Below are 9,730 nucleotides of genomic sequence, written 5' to 3' on the forward strand. Positions count from 1 at the left end.
AGAAAAAAAAATAAAAAATAAAAAATAAAAAATAAATAAAAAAATAAAAAAATAAAAAATAAAAAAGAGCTTTTCCTCACCAACTGTTTGGTTATTCTGTAATACAGAACTTAAAAAAAACATTTAGATATAAATCTGATTACCTTAATTACCATTACTGAAAGTAAAAATTCCATACTTTGACCAAACTGTTTTTCCTATACTGCTTTTCTGACACATCAGGCAGACTTCTCTCCATTTATATAAACCTGTTTGCTGTTCCCTAAACTTGTAGTGTATTTTTCTATCTCTAGACCCTTTATTCTTGTCTTTTCTGGGCATTGTCCCCCTCACCCCATATTCTGGGTTACACTTTGTATCTTCCAAGTTAAATTCGTCAACTCTATGGAATGTAAACTTACTCCCTCATGTAACATGTACTTTTTGTTTCTTTGGGCCCTCAGTATGTTCCACATAAGGCATCTGCTTTCCAATACCTTAATGAATTTGTTATGTCTTCTTTTTTAAAAAACTTCAGTCTAATTTATTTTCAAAGTTTTTTTTTTTTTTGAGACAGAGTGTTGCTCTGTCGCCCAGACTGGAGTGCGGTGGCGCAATCTCAGCTCACTGCCAGCTCCACCTCCCGGGTTTATGCCATTCTCCTGCCTCAGCCTCCCGAGTAGCTGGGACTACAGGCACCTGCCACCACGCCCGGCTAATTTTTTGTATTTTAGTAGAGACGGGGTTTCACCGTGTTAGCCAGGATGGTCTCGATCTCTTGACCTTGTGATCCGCCCGCCTCGGCCTCCCAAAGTGCTGGGATTACAGGAGTGAGCTACCGCACCTGGCCTATTTTCCACGTCTTTTAAGTTGCTAGAAGATTGGACACATAATTATTTCTGTGTTCCCAGGGCTAGCATAAGGGCTCATCCTAAACTGATCAGAAAGTGTTTCTCAGGTTATTCATCCAGTTGCTAGGAAACTAAAACATAGTTTATTTCAATTGCCAGTTTTGAAAAATGAGTAATCGACTGACTGTAGTACAGAACAAATGGCAGAAATTCTTGATGGGATTTCTGTGTTCCACAACATACGTAAAACTATTTAATATGCACATATATAAAATATTTCTTAGAAATTCCCGGATTATACAGGTGTATACAGTTGTCAAAACTTTAAATGGTAAATTAAAGATTGGTCCTTTTAATTGTATATAAATTTTACCTAAGAAAGGTTAACAAGGTTTACACCCTAGTTCATGCTTTGCATTTTGAAGTATTAGGAGAGGCTGGGCGCAGTGGCTCATGCCTGTAATCCCAGCATTTTGGGAGGCTGAAGCGGGTGGATCGCCTGAGGTCAGCAGTTCAAGACCAGCCTGACCAACATGGCAAAACCCTGTGTCTACTATAAATAAAAAAATTAGCTGGGCGTGGTGGCGCATTCCTATAATCCCAGCTACTCGGGAGGCTGAGGTAGGAGAATCACTTGAACCTGGAGGCAGAGGTTGCAGTGAGCCCAGATCATGCCGTTGCATTCCAGCCTGGGCAACAGAGTGAGACTCTGTTTCAAAAAAAAAAAAAAAAAAGAAGTATTAGAAGTATTAGGAGGAAGTGTGGTGTCATCTGCAACTTACTTTGAAATGTACAAAGAAGCAAGCTGGATAGATAAAAGAATGGCTTAGATGTATGATAAAGCAAGTAAAGCGTTAATGATAGATTCTAGGTGGTAGGTATACATTTCTTACTGTACAATTATTTTAAATTGTCTGTATGTTTGAAAATTTTCATAATAAAGTATTAGAGAAATGGGAGTGAGTTTTTAAAAAGAGAATGTAAATTTAAAACAACAAGAACCGTATTCCATATTCGTAAATATAGTCTCTCCAACCCCCTAAACTGACTATGCACATTGAACAGGAATGTGCCCTTACAGGGATCAGTGTCCTTCAGGGATGTGGCTATCAATTTCAGCAGAGAGGAATGGCAGCACCTGGACCCTTCTCAGAGAAATCTGTACCGGGATGTGATGCTGGAGACCTACAGCCACCTGCTCTCAGTAGGTAAGCACAGTCACCTTCATTTCTGAAAGGAGGCCTCACTGAGAGTGTTTCCATTCTCATTGATGAATGCTGTCCGCATCTTAAATAGGTGATGATTTTGTCCTTGATTTGTCTAAAATCCTTTATTTGTTTAGGGCACTCAGAATATTACCCTGAAAAGTTATGGTTATTTTTCTGAAGAAAAAAATCTTCATCAAAGAATAAGAGTTTATTGGCTGGGCCCTGAAACACAATTAGCTGGACCCAGACCTTTATCATTTCCCATGAACAGGGTATCAAGTTCCTGAAGCAGAGGTGGTCATGTTGGAGCAAGGAAAGGAACCATGGGCACTGCAGGGTGAGAGGCCACGTCAAAGCTGCCCAGGTGAGCGAAGCGGGTGTGACTCGGGTAGATGGGAGATCGGAGGAAATCTCAGCTGTCTTGGGAAACACCAACACCCTTGGAATACTATTAAGATGCTTTTTCTGGAAAGTTCTGAATGTTTTTGTATTGCTTGATGCCCCTTGGCCTCTCATATCACTAAATGCATTCTCCCTGGATGACTTTTGTCATTTTTTTTTTTTGTTACAGCTTCGGTCACAGCCTGGGCTGTATTGTCTAGGCTGGAGTGCAGTGGCATGATGTCAGCTCACTGCAAATTTCACCTACTGGGTTCAAGCGATTTTCGTGCCTCAGCCACCCAAGTAGATAGGATTACAAGCGTGTGCCACCATGCCCAGCTAATTTTTGTATTTTTAGTAGAGGCAGGGTTTCACCATGTTGGCCAGGTTGGTCTCGAACACCTGACCTCAAGTGATCCACTCGCCTCGGCCTCCCAAAGTGCTGGGATTACAGGCGTGAGCCACTGAGCCTGGCTGACCTTTGTCACTTCTGTGTTCTTCTTTGGCTTTGTGGATTCTGAATCATGTGCCAGTCTGCTTCATTTATTTAGGAGAATTAAGAGATCTTTCTTCCTTGGTTTAACATTCTTCTTTTCTCCTACATTCCCCATAGTCCTAGAGTTTTTCTTTTACCTTTAGACATTCATGGATCTGCTTTGTTTCAAAGTTACTCTGTGTCACACACTCCCATTACTGCTAGTCACCTTTATTTCTTTTCTTTTCTTTTTTCCTTTTTTTTTTTTTTTTTTTTTTTACTTTGAGGTGCCTCAGAGCTTTCTGTCCAATCAGCCTCTCTTTTTGTTTTCTGCAGAGGAGTGGCCATGAAATGTCTTGCTTCTTCCGAGTCCTTCATGCCTGGATAAGCTGATGACTTGGGGGTCACTGTTACTTAATCTTTGGGATTATCTTTCTGCTGTGTTTAACATGATTAATCGCCCTTCCTGACCTTTCTTCCTGATGTTGCTTGAGTGATTCCACATTGACCAGGGTTCGTTTTTGTTGTTGTTGATTTTGATTGCTTTATTTTTATAGTTTACCTGATGAGGTTTGAGTTGAATCATAGGCCTCAGTTTAAGACACACTATCGTCATGAGTCTGGGTCAGGATTCTCTCTTATTTATTTTTTGATTTATTCCTTTTTCTGTTTCCCCCACACCCATTTTTCTGCCTGTCACAAGCCACTGTTTTATATGATGGAAACATTTTTGATTTCATGCATGTTGTAAGTGAATTAAGAGTTTGGATCATTAGTTTATCTGAATGATGCTGTGGTATATATAGTGTTTTTTGCGTTACTTTTTCCACATCTGTCCATGGTGTTATCTGTTCATCTAGTTTATTTCCTCTAACTGCTGAATTGTTTTCCAGAATGTTTCCTATCAACACTATCACCGCCTTCCTCTTCACGTTACTCACCCTCACCCTTTTCTCTGTGTTCAGCCTGGATGAGTCATTTGTACCATACCCCCTAGCCTCTGCTGGCTGGTCTTTGAACTAAAATCACCTGTTTCTCATTTGAGCAGAGGAGTTTAGGTTTCAGACCTTATAGCAGGGAATCTCTGAAGAGGTTTCTTTCCATATTGAAAGAAAAGGGCATGATGAAAGTAATGTGAGATTCTATTTTAGTCTAGAATAATTGTGATGATTGGTGACAAATACAGAGCTATCAGTGGAGAAAATAAATATCAAAATGATGTTGCTTTCATCAAGAAAATATTGATAACAAAAAAAAGAAAATATTGGTAACAAAGAGGCATTATGACTATAAGGATAGTAGAAAAATAATTCATGTGAACCCAAACATCATTTCTCCTCCCAAAAGACCCCATCAATGTGGCTCATTTGGAAATAGTTTAAAGCATAATTTAGATTTATACAGTCATAATAAAAATAATGCTTCAAAGAATGTTAAAAAGATTACCACATGATAAAATGTCTTCCTATACTAACCGTGAGTGTATTCCAACAGGAGAGAAATTATGGGACCATAATCAGTGTAGAAAAATCCTCAGTTATAAACAAGTATCCTCTCAACCACAAAAAGTTTATCCCGGGGAGAAACCTTATGAATGCGCTGAATTTGAAAAGATATTCACCCAGAAGTCACAGCTCAAAGTACACCTGAAAGTTCTTGCAGGAGAAAAGCTCTATGTATGCATTGAATGTGGGAAGGCTTTTGTACAGAAGCCAGAATTTATTATACACCAGAAAACCCATATGAGAGAGAAACCCTTTAAATGCAATGAATGTGGAAAATCCTTTTTTCAAGTATCGTCTCTCTTCAGACATCAGAGAATTCATACTGGAGAGAAACTCTATGAATGCAGCCAATGTGGGAAAGGCTTCTCTTATAACTCAGATCTCAGTATACACGAGAAAATTCATACTGGAGAAAGACACCATGAATGCACTGACTGTGGCAAAGCATTCACACAAAAGTCCACACTCAAGATGCATCAGAAAATCCACACAGGCGAGAGATCCTACATCTGTATTGAATGTGGACAGGCCTTCATCCAGAAGACTCATTTGATTGCACACCGAAGAATTCATACTGGAGAAAAACCATATGAGTGCAGTAACTGTGGCAAATCCTTCATTTCCAAGTCACAACTTCAGGTACATCAACGCGTTCACACAAGAGTGAAGCCCTATATATGTACAGAATATGGGAAGGTCTTCAGCAATAATTCCAACCTCATTACACATAAGAAAGTTCAAATTAGAGAGAAATCTTCTATATGTACTGAGTGTGGGAAGGCCTTTACCTACAGGTCAGAGTTGATTATTCATCAGAGAATTCACACTGGAGAGAAACCATATGAATGCAGTGACTGTGGAAAAGCCTTCACTCAGAAGTCAGCACTCACAGTGCATCAGAGAATTCATACAGGAGAAAAATCATATGTATGCATGAAATGCGGACTGGCCTTCATTCAGAAGGCACATTTGATTGCACATCAAATAATTCATACTGGAGAGAAACCTTATAAATGTGGTCACTGTGGGAAATTGTTTACTTCCAAGTCTCACTCCATGTTCGATAAACAATTCACACAGGAGAAAACCCTATACTGCTCGCAATAAAAGTGGGAAGGCATTCACCAACCGGCTCAATCTCATTACACAGCTCAGAAACTAATACAGGGATGAACTCTATATATGTTCCAAATTGGACAGGCCTTCACCCAGAGGTCAGACTTGATTACACAGTCAGAAGAATCCATACTGGGAGAGCCTAGTGAATGCAATACGCTCTCGTGGAAAGCTTCAACGCCAGAAAGTCACCACCTCAATATACCAGCCAGAAAATTCCTACTGGACGAGCCAGACGTATGAATGCACGAATGTGGGAAAGCCTTCAACCAGCAAGTCATATCATTGTTCATCAGAAATTCATACGGGAGAGAAACCCTATGTATGCACTCGAATGTGGAAGACGCATTTCATCCGCAAGTCAAACTTTTATTACTCATTCAAAGAATGTCATGACCGGATAGAAACCTTATGAATGCAGTGACTGGTGGGAAATCCTTTACTCCAAGTCTCAGCTCCTGGTGCATCAGCCAATTCACACAGAGAGAAACCCTACGTCGTGTGGCCCGAGTGTGCGGACGGCCTTTAGTGGCAGGTCAAATCTCAGTAAGCACCCAGAAAACTCATGACCCGCCGAGAGCCAGCCCTCACATTTGTTTGAATGTGGGAAAGCACTTCTCTTCCACAGAAGTCAGAGTTGCCGTATCAGCTCACGAATTCTCCTGGAGAGAAGACCGCTACGAGCTGCAGTGACCTGTGGAACGAAGTCTCTCTTCACTAACAAAATCAGCCAGCTCCAAGTGCAGATCCAGCCGAATCACACTGGAGAGAAGCCTTACGTGTGTGCTGAGTGTGGGAAGGCCTTTACTGACAGGTCAAATTTAAATAAACATCAGACAACACACACTGGAGACAAACCCTACAAGTGTGGCATCTGTGGGAAAGGCTTCGTTCAGAAATCAGTGTTCAGCGTCCATCAGAGCAGCCACACTTGAGAGAAACAGTGTGAGAAAACCCCACTGAGGGTTGGGTCTGACTGTACACACTGTTGCGTGCATGCAGCAGAGAAATATGTATATTATTGTAAATAGAAAAAGCCACATCAGAATGTCACACATGGCTGTTCTGGAGAGGGCCCCTAAGAAGGCACAGGGGACGAGACGAGGGACCCTTCCTACATTGTCACTATCCCCAGCAAACCTTGGGGCATTATTCATACTGACAAGGAACTGAGTCAATTTGGTGAATAGGAAAAGCCTTCTCATGAAAACGACAATAGAACACTGTTACCAAATTCTTCATAAGAAAGATCATATTATGTTAATGATAATCCTGTTTACTGTGGATTAGGTATAGTGCCAACAAATTGAATGATAAAGCAACATAATACATAGTTATTTTGATAGTGATGGATCCTAAGTTATGTAAGTTGTTCGTTGCGGAACACATTGTGTAACAGACTCGTGGGTGTTTTTCTTTCTCATTCAAATCTACCACAGTTGGTCATTTCCAACCCTCATTCAATATTTCTATCAAGAAAGAGATGCTACAATAAAAAAAGAAAAAACCTTTGTGTATACAGATGTAAACCTCAGAATGTATGTTGAGTCCCCATTGTCATCTAGCACCAAGACTTGCAACCCCCTCAGTATCTACCAGGACTGTCTCTCAACCTCACAGGCCCTCAGCACATTGTGTTTTGACCCCCAGCACAGTGTCTTGTGAACTCCCATCTCCTTCAAGGAAGCTTCTGAGGTAAGAATTTTCAGGTCATCTGAGACAACTTAAATCTCCCTTCTGCTGTCACAGTTCTTCCACCTCAGTTGCTTTTTTTTTTTTTTATTACTCATCACTGACTTGAAGCTTAGCATTTGGCTTCCTTATTGATGTGACTTTCATGTAACAGATTAATAACTTAAATGAAAACCAACACAACCATATGGTTAGGGCTGGAAAGGACCACAATGCCTGGCTATTTTTCCCATTTTACCTTACTCTTAGATGTGTGTCACACTTCATCAGTTCCAGGAAATAGTTTCTGGAGATCTCCTCATTACCTCTTTTACAATCACCTCACTCCAGGATGATGTCTGTTACCTCCTCCCACTTGTGATCATGTCTAGTAAGGTCCACTCTCTATTCTGCGTGATGACCACTTATTACAATCCTCAGAATCGGGGACAGTGGTGTGCCCCCCGCAATACAATGGTTACTATCTCCTGATACTTTTATTACACTTCCAGCAGGATGTCTTGTGATCCCCCTTACTGATTTTTCCCTCACAATGATGAACAATTATCTCCCATTACTCACCTAGCAGTATCTAACTGTGCCTAACACAGCATGTGGGAATGCCTTCAATACGGTGGATGCTGTTAACTTCCTTCCTTCCACTCAAGTAAGGGCAGTGGCTTACAATGAACCATAATGTCCACCTTTCCCAACTGTATTTTGGAGCCTCTTCTGTCCCCTTCTTTATAGGATCCCAGTTTAAAAAAAAAAAAAGGCCGGGCGCGGTGGCTCAAGCCTGTAATCCCAGCACTTTGGGAGGCCGAGACGGGCGGATCACGAGGTCAGGAGATCGAGACCATCCTGGCTAACATGGTGAAACCCCGTCTCTACTAAAAATTACAAAAAACTAGCCGGGCGAGGTGGCGGGCGCCTGTAGTCCCAGCTACTCCGGAGGCTGAGGCAGGAGGATGGCGTAAACCTGGGAGGCGGAGCTTGCAGTGAGCTGAGATCCGGCCACTGCACTCCAGCCTGGGTGACAGCGCGAGACTCCGTCTAAAAAAAAAAACTAGCCCAATGTCTATTGATGCCCATTAATCACTAACACAGTGTCTGACCCCTCCTTAAATTTTGATGGTATCTCTTGGCTCCCCATTGGCCCCTGTTAACCCAATGTCTGCTGATTCCCAACTTCCCACATTGCTTCATGAGGTGCCTTAGTCACTGTTGGCTACTGTACTTTTTCCAAAATTACATCTCCATGTTTGCTTGATCATGATCCCTGGAAGACGGTGATGAGGACGAGGTCCCAGCTTCATAGACCTTTTTCTCTGAGGTCCCCCCAAGGCACAATGGAATGATGGACCTAGGGTAGGCCAGGGATGATCTGGAGATCTCAGGAGATCACAAGCTGGGCTTCCTGTCTACTACATGAGTAGTGGTGTGAGCAGAACAGTGAAAGCTGTCTATATTCGTTCAAATTCTGGTGCCAACACTGATCCACATAGGGACCCTCAGCCTTCACAGAAACCTCCTCTGGGCCTCAATTGCCTCACTTGTAAAATGGGATTATGGGAGAATGAAGTGACTTTTTTTGGGTCACCTGATGGATGGGATCTGAGTCAGCAGGGCCCAGTGAGAGCATCCTGTTAATATTAGTCATCCATCAACATAAGCATCTGACTATCCTCCATATGCCCAAGCCTTATGAAGGGAAACAATTTATTGTAAATGACTTTTGATTATTTCTCTTATATATGTATTGTAACAATAGTGTAATACTTACATATATGTGTATATGCATATGCCCATATGTACAGAAGGCTTCATTTTTTAGAGTGGTTTTAGGTTCAAAGCAAACTTGGGTAGAAATTACAGAGGTTTCCCATATATCCCCTCATCCACATATGCATAGCCTCGCACATTATCAGCATTCCTCTCAGAGTGGTATATTTGTTATAATTGGTGAACCTTCACTGACACTCATTATCACCCCAAGTCTCTAGGGTTCATTCTTGGTATAACACATAGAATGTATCTTGTACTTTCCGCTTGTTGGAACAAGTGGATCATGGCACGTATCCACCGTTATACACAGAGTAGTTTCACTGCCGTAAAAATCCTCTGTGTTCTGCCTGTCTTCCCTTCGTCCCCTCTAACCCTGGCAACCTTTTTTCTGTCTCCATAGTTTTACGTTTTACCTTTTATATCATATAGTTGAAATCATACAGGTTGTAGCCTTTTCAGATTGACTTCTTTCACTTAGTAATGCAGATTTAAGTTTCCTCCATGTCTTTTCATGGCTTGATATTGCATTTCTTTTTAGTGCCAAATTATGTTCCATTGTCTGGGGGTTTATTTATTGACCTACTGAAGGACTGTTGGATGCTTCCAAGTTTTGGCAATTATAAGGAAAGCTGCTATAAATATCTGTGCAGGCTTTTTGTGTGGACATAACTGAAATATTTTTAAAGTTATATTTATTGAGGTATCATTTACATTGAGTAATATTCACACTTTTTTTTTTTTTTTTTTTTTTTTTTTTTT

General features: G+C 41.1%; 1 pseudogene across 1 annotated transcript in view; it reads left to right on the forward strand.

Annotated features, from left to right (window-relative positions):
* Positions 1–7,946, forward strand: part of LOC108522769 (zinc finger protein 585A-like) — a 47,119-nt pseudogene extending 39,173 nt beyond the window's left edge. Inside the window, exons 3-5 of the transcript XR_001883594.1 lie at positions 1,912–2,038; positions 2,310–2,402; positions 4,389–7,946. The product of XR_001883594.1 is annotated as a zinc finger protein 585A-like (transcript). The remainder of the gene's footprint in view (positions 1–1,911; positions 2,039–2,309; positions 2,403–4,388) is intronic.
* The last annotated feature ends 1,784 nt before the right edge of the window (positions 7,947–9,730 follow it).

This window comes from Rhinopithecus bieti, unplaced genomic scaffold, assembly GCF_001698545.2.
Source record: "Rhinopithecus bieti isolate Rb0 unplaced genomic scaffold, ASM169854v2 scaffold_67983, whole genome shotgun sequence".
Classification (NCBI taxonomy): Eukaryota; Metazoa; Chordata; class Mammalia; order Primates; family Cercopithecidae; genus Rhinopithecus; species Rhinopithecus bieti.